The 11198-nt window shown below is 38.7% G+C and overlaps 1 pseudogene; it reads right to left on the bottom strand.

Annotated features, from left to right (window-relative positions):
• Positions 1-657: 657 nt before the first annotated feature.
• Positions 658-776, bottom strand: LOC118544279 (5S ribosomal RNA; annotated as a pseudogene).
• Positions 777-11198: the final 10422 nt, after the last annotated feature.

Below are 11198 nucleotides of genomic sequence, written 5' to 3'. Positions count from 1 at the left end.
TCAGAGGACATTCCAAGGCTTTCTCAGGATGCTGGGATACTTCACACTATAATAATTTGGGGGAACAGATTTGTGTTTACTTAATTTTAAGGGTTTATGAGTAGCTTAGAAGTATATGACATTTAACGCAGTTGAGGAAGTTTTCTACTCTGAAGACTCTAATTTGCCATTGAGAGCTCTAACATTGTGTTATCAGTGCATCTGCTGTGAAACCAAGAGGTTATCAGCGGAACACTAAAGCTGATCAACACTCCACCGAAATGAAAATAGGAGATGAGCTAAGAATATCAAAGACATGTATTTTTCTTCAACACAGTGGGCTTTTCACTGAGCTATGGATGATGGTATAAATGGTTGATACCAGAATACTCATCCACTACACATAGAGCACACACTTATTTGTAACAGTTGTTTGGAATTCTATGCAAAGAATTTTTGAGATTGTTTACAGCATCTTTTTTTATTTTAAAGATTTTATTTATTTATTTATTTGAGAGAGAGAGAAATAGTGAGATAGAGCTGGAGCAGCGGGGAGAGGGAGAAGCAGGCTCCCTGCTGAGCAGGGAGCTCCACACGGGGCTCGATTCCAGGACTCCAGGATCATGACCCCAGCCTAGGCAGATGCTCAACCCCAACTGAGCCACCCAGGTGCCCCAAAGCCTATAACACCCGGTATTCCAAGGCGGTCTCCCATCCAAGTACTAACCAGGCCCGACCCTGCTTAGCTTGCAAGATCAGATGAGATCAGGCTCGTTCAGGGTGGTATTAAACAATACAGTAATAAGAGTCATAAGCAAAATATATAAATATAAGACATTAATGACTTTTCCTATTTGTCTTCTATTTTTTTCTCTATCTGGTAATTAGCCTAAGTTTAGTTCCAAAATATATAAAACAGTCTTGGGCATTTTGCAATATCTCAGTTACCTAGTTCACTTTATTCTATTATATCTTCATAAAAGCAGGGCCAATGTTTTCTTTTTCATAGGATTAGTTTAACATGCATACTCACTTGGGTATCATAAAACGCACAAAGAGTTTAAAATATAATTGATTATAATAGGGATGTATCCAATTTTGTTTATTCAAAAATATTTATGTGGATAATACAATAAACAGATTGATCCGATGAATCTCAGAGTTTTTATACAATCCAAAATAGTTACTTTAGTTTGCAAAAGCTAACCAAATTAGCATTGCCCTTGTTTTCTTTCAAATTCGTATTTATTTTCTACACCAATAACAAATTCAGACATATATAAACACAAATTCACATACATAAATACATCTTATTTCCCATAGGACATGGTTGGGGGCATTAACTGATAGACTCTAATATCCATCAAACTATCCTCTGAAATTGTGTTTGCATAACACATGTATGTGTATGTATATGAGTGTGGGTGTGAGAAGTTGGAATGGGATAATTAACTTGATAGAGGTGAATAAACTTAATCAAAATTTAGCCTCAAAATGTGTTTAAAAATATATTTTATAGAAATATTATTAAATAACTTATATATAGGTTCAGACAAAACAACTAACACTCATACTGTGTAATTGATCTTGCATATTTACTTGTTTAAATACATTGCACAATTTTATAATTTGCCTCAAAATATTTCATTATGTGCTCTTTTTAAAAAAAAATAAGAAATACAGAGTAAAGGATATAATCCGTTCAACTAAAATTTCCTGAGATATTCTAAAAATAAAGTTAAATAATATATGGTACTATTGTCAAAGATCTAACCAATATTTGAAGAGACAAATATTAAATAATGCACTGAATAAGAATGCAAATATTAGGAAACATTATAGATTGCCAATTCTTATTGTTTTGGTAATTCCTAACCCATCCATCAGAGGCTCCAACTCCTCTCGGGGAGGGATGGTTCACAGAAAAGACTGGTTTAATTTTTTTCCTGCCATTCTATCAAGATGGTGATGAAGTAAGAAATCCAGTTGTATATGTGTGTGTGTGTGTGTGTGTGTGTGTACGTGTGCATGTTATAAGTCTATTTCTTGCAAATCTAAATTTGAAGGCAGAGAACCGCTCCCAATTCATGTGGAAACTTGACACATCACAGACAAAAGTTCCTAGGATCACATATATGCACAAAGAGCATATTAACAACATCTAGAATTACAACCAATTACTTTTGATGTAATAATCAAGGGCCTTTTTGATAACAGATGTATGGTAAAAAGGTTGTAATAAGTTATAGCCATTGTAGGGAGACCAGTGGACCACTTTGAGACTGAGTTGACAATGTTGTGACTACTGAATGCATGTTTTAAAAATCCCTGAGTAAGTACAGTGTGGCTGGTAAAGGAAGGAAGGAAGGAAGGAAGGAAGGAAGGAAGGAAGGAAGGAAGGAAGAAAAGGGAAGGAAGAGAAAAAAGAGAAGAGAAAAAGGAAAAGGAACAGAAAAAGGAACAAAAAGGAAAGAAAAGAAAGGAAGAAAGAAAGGAGAGAGGGGGGAAGGAAGGAAGGAAGGTAGGAAAGAAGGAAGGAAGGGAGGGAGGAAGGAAGGGAGAAAGAAAAGGAAAAGAAAAGCAAATTGTTTAGATTTGTTAATAAGAATAAATTTTCTTTTTTTTTTTTAAAGATTTTATTTATTTATTTGACAGAGAAAGACACATGAGAGAGGGAACACAAGCAGGGGGAGTGGGAGAGGGAGAAGCAGGCTTCCCACGGAGCAGGGAGCCTGATGTGGGGCTTGGTCCAAGGATCCTGGGACCATGACCTGAGCCAAAGGCAGACGCTTAACGACTGAGCCACCCAGGCGCCCCATAAGAATAAATTTTCTAGTTATCTCAGGAAATTATTTGAAATGAGAAGGCATAGAATTACTTTTTTAAGGCTCCTACTTTGGAGTCAGAATTTCACAGATAAGTAAAAGTCTCCCTAGAATTATAGGGCACAGCTCAAACTCAAGCTTGACAAGTAGAAATGGAATTTACAAATCTAGACTGGTTCTTTTGAGTATTCAGGCTAGTTATCTGTGCGATATAATATATGCTGGCACCCTTTCTCCAGCTATGTTACAATACATTTCAAGAGCAATATTACAACACAAATGGACCCTGGTATTTCACCAGGAATATATGTCAATTAATCATCTGAGGTATAGTTACCTGAAAGTAGACTGTGCCTTAGAGAAGGAGACTAAACTCTGTAGAAGAGTAAACATTTTAAAGAGATGCTGTGTCCAGCCTTTGGTTAGTAGGGAAAATGGTGGGTTTAAATTCTAAGTTATCTGTTGTATGTTAAGGAAAGAACTTTCCCTTTTTTTTTGAGAGTTCATGGTAAACTATGCCCATTAATGAGTCCCCAGTTCTGCAAAGGTCAAAGCTAAGGAAAACTTAACTGAGTAGGAGCAAGCCTATGGAGCCTTGGAAATCAGATAACGAAAATTGGTGCCATTCCAGCCAGGCAAACATGTATGATCAATCAGACCCACTTCCATTCTCCAGGCATGCATGTGTGGTCTAGCTCCATCTTGTGACTACACTAGGTTGGTACTGCTCACATAGCAGCTTTCTTCCTGATCTATTCCCCACTGTGGAAAACCATGAACAGGGAGCATCTTGTTTGTTAAGTCCAGAGATAGATGCAGAATAATGTCTCAGAAGAGAAATTGTGTATGGCTGGAATAATGGGTTGGGGAACCAGATGATTGACAAGTGCAGATGGAATTTTGTATGCAAAATCTAAAAACCAAACAAGTCAGCTGTTCAAGCATTTTCCTATTAATCCCTTACTAGTCACTTGCTATGGAGCTCATCCATTTTGGGGAGTGATTATACCTGTGCTAAGGGTAAGCTCAGTGAGAAAAAAAAATAACATAAATATAGAAGGATGTAGATTTTTAGCCAATATCTAAGTCCATATTTCCAACACTTAGCGACCATAAGGAAAATAACGTCTTCACAGCTTGATGCTGTTTTGCAGATAAGCCATACTGTTTGGAAAGATATGTTCTCTACGGAAAGAAGACACCATAAAAAGTAATTGAACTTTATTTACTAGGTAGAAAGGTTTGTTGTGAGGGACTTTGTCTGGCATAATACATTGTCATTTTCATACTTTCCCATTGACTCTTTCTTCTCCCTCTTCCATGGAAACATTTAGTTTCCCGTGTGCACAGTTCACAAAGTAAATCAGCAGAAGGCAAATACAACTTTGATGCCAAACACAGCCTTATCTACCAACATTTTCACATGGCAAGAGGAAATTCACAGAGAGAAAACATATTGCTCAAACACTAGACAGGAGAAACATATTCCCAGACGGAAAATAGATGTCTGCCTCGGCTGAATGGAGGAAAGGGGAAAGAAAAATCAGTGAAATTTGAAAGTTGAGAAAACTTCCTCTCCTTTCTCAAGCAGTGGAAAAAACATAAAAGATGATGAGATGCATCTAGACAGAGACAACCATGCTTAACATTTGAAAGTATTTCCCATATACAAAATACAGACATGATGAAATAGGAAATCTTCTGAACCTGAATTATGTGAGCATAAGAAATTCTTAGGTGTTAAGAAGAAAGAAAGTAATTTTTTGGCTAGTATATTACAAGAAAGGTTTTAGAAAGAAATAGAATCTGAAATGGGTGAAATAACCAACATTTTGGATTGGTAGAAAAAAGTCATGGCCATCTATACAGGAATAAATTTATGATTTCATTTTTAGCAGGGAGAATAGGCATAAAATGTAAAAAATAAATACTGTTAACTGCTTTGGGAAGAAATTTACCTTGAATACAACAATCCTAAAAATGGGTAAGCCTGGACTCCGGATTTGGAAAGCATGGATGAATTTCTGGATGCACCTATGTATCTTTGGGAAAGTCATTAAACTTTTTAAATCTTTTCTCATTTATATAATGGGGATAATAATCTTCACTACTAAGTAAAGTGCAGAATAACTCTAGCAATAGCTTTCAAATTTCTAATATGTAATAAGCAAACAACACATCAGAGTTTGTTCCTTAATTTTAATTTTTTATTATGAAAATTCCTGAATTTTTAGTTTAACCTTTATTCTACTGGTAATAAGAAATAACAAAAAGGTTTTCCATCAAACGAGTAAAGTTACCAAGTTGCTTTCCAGTAAAAAATTTCTTAGCTGTAATGCAGTATGAAATTGAGTGGAGAATGGATGATGTATTCAGAAAAATCACTTTATTGCTTTAGAAACATGAATTGCACATTGTTCATATTAACAAATTATTAGGTAATATCCTGATTATGAATGTAGGAAAAACCATGAAAATATTGATAAAAGATACTTGCTACCTTATAAAGGGGAAATTGCCATTTTATTTTATTTTTTTTTTTTAAAGGATTTTATTTATTTATTTGACAGACAGAGAGAAAGCGAGAGAGGGAACACAAGCAGGGGGAGTGGGAGAGGGAGAAGGAGGCTTCCCGCTGAGCAGAGAGCCCGATGTGGGGCTCGATCCCAGGATCCCGAGATCATGACCTGAGCCGAAGGCAGTCGCTTAACCGACTGAGCCACCCAGGCGCCCCGTGCCATTTGATTTTAAAATGTATTTTCTAGGGGCACCTGGGTGGCGCAATCGGTTAACCGTCGGACTCTTGGTTTTGGCTCAGGTTGTCATCTCAGGGTCATGATCTCAGGTTTGTGAGATCAAGCCCTGAGTAGGGCTTCTACTCCACATGGAATCTGCTTAGGAAACTCCCCCGCCACTCCCTCTGCCCCTCCCTGCCCTACATGCCCTCTCTGCCTCTAAAATAAATCAATAAATCTTTAAAACATATTTTCTAAATGAAACCTCTGGATAACTTAATAGTTTTGAACAGTATATATTTAACATTTTATTTTATAGTAATATAAAATTATATAACTTGTGTTTAAACATTTAAGTTAATGTTACTTACTCAGTTCTGAAAATTAAACTATACCTACTTTGTACCAGAAACATGCTATATATAAGTGACCATATAATGAACATCAAATATGCAAATATGCCTTTAAATTATGCAATTTACTTTTTCAGCAAATTTTTTTATTTAAATTCAATTACCCAACATATAGTACATCATGTTTCAGATGTAGTGTTCAATAATTCATCAGTTACATATAACACCCAGTGCTCATTACATCATGTGCCCTCCTTAATGCCCATCACCCAATTATACCATCCCCCCACCCACCTCCCCTCCAGCAACCCTCAGTTTGTTTCCTATAGTTAAGAGTCTTTCATGGTTTGTCTCCCTCTCTGATTTCTTTCCATTCAGTTTTCCCTCCCTTCCCCTATGATCCTCTGTGCTCTTATATTCCTCATATGTGTGAAACTATATGATAATTGTCTTTCTCTTACTGACTTAGTTAGCTCAGCATAATACCCTCAAGTTCCATCCATGCCAATGTAAATGGTAAGTATTCATCCTTTCTGATGGCTAAGCAATATTCCATTATATATATGAACCACACCTTCTTTATTTTTTTTTTAAAGATTTATTTATTTATTTGAGAGAGTGAGAATGAGAGAGCGAGAGAGAGAGAACATGAGAGGGGGGAGGGTCAGAGGGAGAAGCAGGCTCCTCGCTGAGCAGGGAGCCCGACGCGGGGCTCGATCCCGGGACTCCAGGCTCATGACCTGAGCCGAAGGCAGTCGCTTAGCCAACTGAGCCACCCAGGCGCCCCGAACCACACCTTCTTTATCCATTCATCTGTCGATGGACATCTAGGCTCTTTCCACAGTTTGGCTATTGTGGATACTGCTGCTATGAATGTTGGGGTGCAGGTGCCCCTTTGGATCACTACATTTGTATCTTTGGGGTAAATACTAGTAGTGCAATTGCTGGGTCCTAGGGTAGCTCTATTTTTAACTTTTTGAGGAACCTCCATACTGTTTTCCAGAGTGGCTGCACCAGCTTGCATTCCCATCAACAGTGTAAGAGGGTTCCCCTTTCCCTGCATCCTCGCCAACATCTGTTGTTTCTTGTATTGTTAATTTTAGCCATTCTGACTGGTGTGAGGTGGTATCTCATTGAGGTTTTGATTTGCATTTCCCTGATGCCGAGTAATGTTGAGCATTTTTTCATGTGTCTGTTGATCATTTGGATGTCTTCTTTGGAGAAATGTCTGTTCATGTCTTCTGAACATTTCTTGATTGGATTATTTGTTTTTTGGGTGTTGAGTTTGCTAAGTTCTTTATAGATTTTGGATACTAGTCCTTTATCTGATAAAACAGTTGCAAAATCTCTCCCATTCTGTTGGTTGTCTTTTGGTTTTGTCAACTGTTTCCTTTACTGTGCAAAAGCTTTTTATCTTGATGAAGGCTCAATAGTTCATTTTTGCCATTGTTTCCCTTGCCTTTGGCGATGTTTCTAGGAAGAAGTAGCTGTGGCTGAGGTCGAAGAGGTTGCTGCCTGTGTTCTCCTCTAGGATTTTGATGGATTCCTGTCTTACATTTTACTTATGCCCATATTGATTAGATCTGTGGCAGAGAGTATTACCTCTGGTTCTTTCTTTTGTTGTGAATTCCTCCTTCTAGTCATTTTGCCCATAGAATAATGGATGAATGAGAGAACAAAATCAAAAATATCCACCATGACCAAAGCAAAATACACACTAGAAAAATCCAAAGAGGTCAGAAAACGAAAAAAGAAAAGAAAAAGAAAACAAAAAAAGGAAAAAAAAAAAAAAGAGAGAGAATATAATCACCTAGGTGGACAAAACAGGGTGATCCACTTGGTCCTGGGAGTATTTTGGTCTGTTTGTTAGAAGACACTAAATCCCAAAATTGCAAAGAAAGCAAAATTTTATATATACAAAAGTAAAATTGAATACAGTGAAAGGAAGCCAAAAATGAAGAATATATCTATAAAATGTAAATGTAAAAACGAAAGTTAAAAAAAGACTTAAAAGCAAAGAGTTGATAAAATAAGAAACTAGTTGAAAAGAAAAAAAGAAAAAAAGAAAAAGAAAAGGAAAATTTTAAACTGAAAGATAAAAAAATCATGAGAAAAAAACCTGAATTCTATATACCATTTTCCCCTAGCACTGGAATGTTGCAGTTCTGTGTGCTCGGTAAATTTGGTATTCGCCTGATGTTCCAGCTGGTCTTCTGGGGGAGGGGCCTGTTGCACTGATTCTCAGATGCCTTTGCCTGGGGGGAGTTGCACCACCTCCTACCAGGGAGCTGTGTTCAGCTTAAGCTGCTTCGGGTTGTTCTATGTGGCTTCTCCTCCCTGAGGCTTTCAGCGCCCCTTTAGAGGATGAAAATAAAAATGGCCACGCCCCAATCTCCATCCCGGAGCAGAAATATTGAGGCCCTCTTTTTAGAAAACCTTTAGGGAAAAGCGTTCACTTTTGTGTCGCCAAACTCTGCAGACTCCTGCGGTGCCACACTGCATCCTCCAGGGGAATGGAGAGGGTAGCCCCGGCATGCTGCTTGCAGGGCCCCCGCATGGAGAGCAATTACCCAATGATGCTGCAGTTTGCAGTTTAGGGCAAAGCCAGCTGAGACCCCATTCCCTGGCTCACTGACGGTAGCTGGTTTCCCTGCACCAATGCTTGGGAACTCTGCCAGTTCAGGTGCCCCTGTTTTTTCTGTGACCCTAGGGATCCTGAGACCACACTGTCCCACCTAAGATTCTGCCCCAAGTCACTTCCCCACCTGAGCACTTTTCAGGCAGGGACGTCCCTCACTGGAGCATTCTTCCTCTTCTTCTTCTTCTTCCTTTTTTTAAGATTTTATCTATTTATTTGACAGAGAGAGATAGACAGCGAGAGAGGGAACACAAGCAGGGGGAGTGGGAGAGGGAGAAGCAGGCTTCCCACGGAGCAGGGAGCCCGATGCGGGGCTCGATCCCAGGACCCTTGGATCATGACCTGAGCTGAAGGCAGACACTTAATGACTGAGCCATGCAGGCATCCCAGGAAGAAACTTTCTAAACACCTGTGCTGCCATGATTCTGGCTGCCGCAGTTCATGCTCTGCATCCTCTGAAGACCTGCAGTCAGACCCTTGGGCCATGTGAACTTGAAGCTTTTTCAGATAGAATGATGTTAGGCATCATCAATTGGAGTTTTGAAGACCATTGCAGAAATTACAGATAGCAAATTAAAGGCAAGTTGATTTACTCTAAAAGAGCTAAATATAAATATTATTAAAGAACATATCAGTATTGGCCAACATTAAATCAGATTCCCATCTGGGTTAACCCATTATGGGTTAAGTGTCTGCCTTCGGCTCAGGTCATGATCCCAGGGTCCTGGGATCGAGATCCACATCGGGCTCCCTGCTCAGCAGAGGAGCCTGCTTCTCCCTCTGCCCCTGCCTCTGCTCACACACACTCTCTCTCAAATAAATAAATAAAATCTTAAAAAAATAAGATGGAGTTATATATAAATGATACACAGATGGTATGCAAAATAGTACAGACTATTTGTTCTAAATGATTTCATGTATATGAAGTTCAAATATTGACACATCTAATCTACAATTCAGAAGTCAGGGTTATTAAGCTACTCTTTGATACTAGTGTTGGATTTCTGCAAATGGTATTTTTCTTCTTACCGGTTGACTCTTTGGTTAGGTTTTAGTAACAGGAAGGTGGCTCTGAAGGAAGACTGCGAGGTAGGAGGAAGGAGAAACGATTTGTTCCATTTTTTTTCCTTTGCTTCCCTAACAGACTTACCACAGAAATGGCTCTTTACCCAGCAGTGGTTGGAGTACCACCTCAAGTTTTTTTTTTTTTTTTCCTAGCACTTCCAGAACTAGCATCACTTGTGTGTGTGTGTGTGTGTGTGTGTGTGTGTGTGTGTGTGTGTGATTCTGGAGACTAACAAGTCCCAAGATCTGCATGCAGCAAGCTGGAGACCCAGGAAGACCTATGGAGTATTTCCAGTATGAGTCCCAAAGCCTGAGACTCAGAAGATATGAATGAGACTCAGGATGGTGGTTCCAGGCCAAAAGCCTATAGACTACAAACCCAGGAAAAACTGGTGTTTCAGTTTGAGTCAGAAGGCAAGAAAAGACCAATGCCTCAGCTCAGGGAAGTCAGACAGGCATTCCCTCTCCTTCAGCCTTTTTGCTCTATTCAGACATTTGATTAATTCTATGAGGCCCACCCACACTAAGGAAGGCAGTCTACTTTACTCAGCTTATCGATGTAAATGCTAAACACATTTCAAAACATCCTCACGAAAACACCCAGAAAAATATTGAACTAAATATCTGGGCACACCATGGTCCAGTAAAGTTGGCACATACAATTAAGCACTATATCCATTCTTCAAGTTTCTAGATACTAATAACCAAAAGCTTTCTTTGTCACTCCAAGCAGTGACTTCTTTCTGAAGTGACAGGTTAAATATTTCAGTGTTCCCTCATGTCCCTGTTTCAGGTTCATTTCTCCAATAACTCATATTAAATCCACATGTTAACCTTTCTGTTTTGATATACTTAACTTAGATTTTGCTTTTCTGATGGGACCTGGCTGGCTCAGCATATGGTTCAAAGAGTCATCCCAGAAAAGACCCTTAAAAAATGAGATTTAGGAATTCATTTACAGGTATCCTTGGACTTGATATCAGGAACAGCCAATAAGAAATAATAGCAATTAGTGACACGTAGTAGCATTAGGAATAATTAATTCTGAAGCAAGGGTCTGGATGATCCAAGGACTAATGCACCTGCCTGTTATGTTAAGAATAATGACTACCAGGACTATGGGATGGGATGGCTTTTTCTGACCATCCTGGAAAGCTTAGAAGTCAGGACAGTGGCTATTTGGAGAACAATAATTGGGAGAGGATATCAGGAGAATTGCTTAGATTTTTATATAGTTTATTTCCTTAATCTGATTAGCAGATAAAAATATCCACGCCTTTTGTGAAAATGTATCAAGGAGTAAAATTGCTTACGCACTTTTCTTTATGTGTTTTGTATTTCAATTTTTCAAAAAATAGGATGTTAAGACTAAGATGAAAAAGAGGGGCGTCTGGGTGGCTCAGTCGTTAAGTGTCTGCCTTCGGCTCAGGTCATGATCCCAGGGTCCTGGGATTGAGCCCCGCATTGGTCTCCCTGCTTGGCGGGAGGCCTGCTTCTCCCTCTCCCACTCCCCCTGCTTGTGTTCCCTCTCTTGCTGTGTATCTCTCTGTCAAATAAATAAATAAAATCTTTAAAAAAAAAGACCAAGATGAAAAGGGATGAA

Source organism: Halichoerus grypus, chromosome 2, assembly GCF_964656455.1.
Source record: "Halichoerus grypus chromosome 2, mHalGry1.hap1.1, whole genome shotgun sequence".
Classification (NCBI taxonomy): domain Eukaryota; kingdom Metazoa; phylum Chordata; class Mammalia; order Carnivora; family Phocidae; genus Halichoerus; species Halichoerus grypus.
The sequence above is the reverse complement of the archived record's forward strand: the minus strand, read 5'-3'. Positions and strand labels throughout refer to the sequence as shown.